Below are 3,956 nucleotides of genomic sequence, written 5' to 3'. Positions count from 1 at the left end.
TAAAATGCAAAAAACAAACTTGTAGTGAGACCCCAATTTGTTATGATGCTACCACACAATCATAGTTAGAATTATATATTATTTTTAATTCCGTATTATTGCATGGAAAAGTTTGATTAAATGTGTAAAAGGAAAATTGCTTTGACTATGTACAAGCAATGCCAACTATTGGCTAAGACAGAGATCCCCAAACTTTTTCGACTCGGGGGCCTTATTGGGTTGAAAAAAGTTGGCCAAGGGCCGGGTTGTATATATACATATATATATATATATATATATATATATATATATATATATATATATATATATATATATATATATATATATATATATATATATATATATATATATATATATATATAGACATATATAAACATATACGTATGTACAAATACACACACATATATTTACATATACATATATATATATATATATATACTTATATACATATATACATATGTATACATATATACACACACATATGTACATATATACATATATATATATACACACACACATATATACATGTATATAGATATATACATACATATACACTATATACTAGGGGTGTGGGAAAGAATCGATTCGAATACGAATCGAATACGTTGTGCGATTCAGAATTGATTCTCATTTTTAAAAAAATCGTTTATTTTTTATTTTTTATCAATCCAACAAACCACTACACAGCAGTACCATAACAATGCAATCCAATTCAAAAACCAAACCTGACCCAGCAACACTCAGAACGGCAATAAACAGAACAATTGAGAGGAGACATAAACAAGACACAAAACAAAACAAAAGTAGTGAAACAAAAATAAATATTATCAACAACAGTATCAATATTAATTTCAGCATAGCAGTGATTAAAAATCCCTCATTTACATTATCATTAGACATTTATAACACATTTTAAAAAAAGAACAATAGTGTCACAGAGGCTTACACTTGCATCGCATCTCATAAGCTTGACAACACACTGTGTCCCATGTTTTCACAAAGATAAAATATCAATCAATCAATGATTATTTATATAGCCCTAAATCACTAGTGTCTCAAAAGGCTGCACAAACCACAACACAAACCACAACACAAACCACTACGACATCCTCGGTAGGGCCCACATAATAAAATACACACAAAAACAAAATAAGTCATATTTTTGGTTCGTTTAACAGTTAAAACAAATATTCATTATTGCAATCAGTTGATAAAACATTGTCCTTTATAATTATAAAAGCTTTTAAAAAAAAATCTACTACTCTGCTAGCATGTCAGCAGACTGGGGTAGATCCTACCAAAATCCTATGTATTGAATGAATACAGAATCGTTTTGAATCTGAAAAATATCGTTTTTGAATCGAGAATCGCGTTGAATCGAAAAAAATCTATATATTATGGAATCGCGACCCCAAGAATCGATATTGAATAGAATCGAGGGACACCCAAAGATTCGCAGCCCTAATATATACACACACACACACATATATATATATATATATATATATATATATATATATATGTGTATATATATATATATATATATATATATGTATATATATATATATATATATATATATCCATCCATCCATCCATCCATCCATCCATCCATCCATCTTCTTCCGCTTATCCGAGGTCGGGTCGCGGGGGCAGCAGCCTAAGCAGGGAAGCCCAGACTTCCCTCTCCCCAGCCACTTCATCTAGCTCTTCCCGGGGGATCCCGAGGCGTTCCCAGGCCAGCCGGGAGACATAGTCTTCCCAACGTGTCCTGGGTCTTCCCCGAGGCCTCCTACCGGTTGGACGTGCCCTAAACATTCTCCCTCGGGAGGCGTTCGGGTGGCATCCTGACCAGATGCCCGAACCACCTCATCTGGCTCCTCTCGATGTGGAGGAGCAGCGGCTTTATTTTGAGTTCCTCCCAGATGACAGAGCTTCTCACCCTATCTCTAAGGGAGAGCCCCGCCACACGGCGGAGGAAACTCATTTCGGCCGCTTGTACCCGTGATCTTATCCTTTCGGTCATGACCCAAAGCTCATGACCATAGGTGAGGATGGGAATGTAGATCGACCGGTAAATTGAGAGCTTTGCCTTCCGGCTGAGCTCCTTCTTCACCACAACAGATCGGTACAACGTCCGCATTACTGAAGACGCCGCACCGATCCGCCTGTCGATCTCACGATCCACACTTCCCCCACTCGTGAACAAGACTCCTAGGTACTTGAACTCCTCCACTTGGGGCAGGGTCTCCTCCACAACGCGGAAATGGCATTACACCCTTTTCCGGGCGAGAACCATGGACTCGGATTTGGAGGTGCTGATTCTCATTCCGGCCGCTTCACACTCGGCTGCGAACCGTTCTAGTGAGAGCTGAAGATCCCGGCCAGATGAAGCCAACAGGACCACATCGTCTGCAAAAAGCAGAGACCTAATCCCGCGGCCACCAAACCGGAACCCCTCAATGCCTTGACTGCGCCTAGAAATTCTGTCCATAAAAGTTATGAACAGAATCGGTGACAAAGGGCAACCTTGGCGGAGTCCAACCCTCACTGGAAACGTGTCCGACTTACTGCCAGCAATGCGGACCAAGCTCTGACCCTGATCGTACAGGGATCGGACTGCCATAATAAGACAGTCCGATACCCCATACTCTCTGAGCACTCCCCACAGGACTTCCCGAGGGACACGGTCGAATGCCTTCTCCAAGTCCACAAAGCACATGTAGACTGGTTGGGCAAACTCCCATGCACCCTCAAGAACCCTGCCGAGAGTATAGAGCTGGTCCACAGTTCCACGACCAGGACGAAAACCACACTGTTCCTCCTGAATCCGAGGTTCAACTATCCGGCGTAGCCTCCTCTCCAGTACACCTGAATAAACCTTACCGGGAAGGCTGAGGAGTGTGATCCCACGATAGTTGGAACACACCCTCCGGTCCCCCTTCTTAAAGAGAGGAACCACCACCCCGGTCTGCCAATCCAGAGGTACCGCCCCCGATGTCCACGCGATGCTGCAGAGTCTTGTCAACCAAGACAGCCCCACAGCATCCAGAGCCTTAAGGAACTCCGGGCGGGTCTCATCCACCCCTGGGGCCTTGCCACCGAGGAGCTTTTTAACTACCTCAGCGACCTCAGCCCCAGAAATAGGAGAGTCCACCACAGATTCCCCAGGCACTGCTTCCTCTGGGGAAGACGTGTTGGTGGGATTGAGGAAGTCTTCAAAGTATTCCTTCCACCTATCCACAACATCCGCAGTTGAGGTCAGCAGAACACCATCCGCACCATACACAGTGTTGACAGTGCACTGCTTCCCCTTCCTGAGGCGGCGGATGGTGGTCCAGAATCGCTTCGAAGCCATCCCGAAGTCATTTTCCATGGCTTCCCCAAACTCTTCCCATGTCCGAGTTTTTGCCTCTGTGACCGCTGAAGCTGCACACCGCTTGGCCTGTCGGTACCTGTCAACTGCCTCTGGAGTCCTATGAGCCAAAAGAACCCGGTAGGACTCCTTCTTCAGCTTGACGGCATCCCTCACCGCTGGTGTCCACCAGCGGGTTCTAGGATTACCGCCACGACAGGCACCAACTACCTTGCGGCCACAGCTCCGATCAGCCGCCTCGACAATAGAGGTGCGGAACATGGTCCACTCGGACTCAATGTCCAGCACCTCCATCGTGACATGTTCAAAGTTCCTCCGGAGGTGTGAATTAAAAATTTCTCTGACAGGAGACTCTGCCAGACGTTCCCAGCAAACCCTCACAATGCGTTTGGGCCTGCCAGGTCTGTCCGGCATCCTCCCCCACCATCGCAGCCAACTCACCACCAGGTGGTGTTCGGTAGAAAGCTCCGCCCCTCTCTTTACCCGAGTGTCCAAAACATGAGGCCGCAAATCCGATGACACAACTACAAAGTCGATCATGGAACTGCGGCCTAGGGTGTCCTGGTGCCAAGTGCACATATGG

Source organism: Nerophis ophidion, linkage group LG20 (assembly GCF_033978795.1).
Source record: "Nerophis ophidion isolate RoL-2023_Sa linkage group LG20, RoL_Noph_v1.0, whole genome shotgun sequence".
NCBI lineage: Eukaryota > Metazoa > Chordata > Actinopteri > Syngnathiformes > Syngnathidae > Nerophis > Nerophis ophidion.
The sequence above is the reverse complement of the archived record's forward strand: the minus strand, read 5'-3'. Positions refer to the sequence as shown.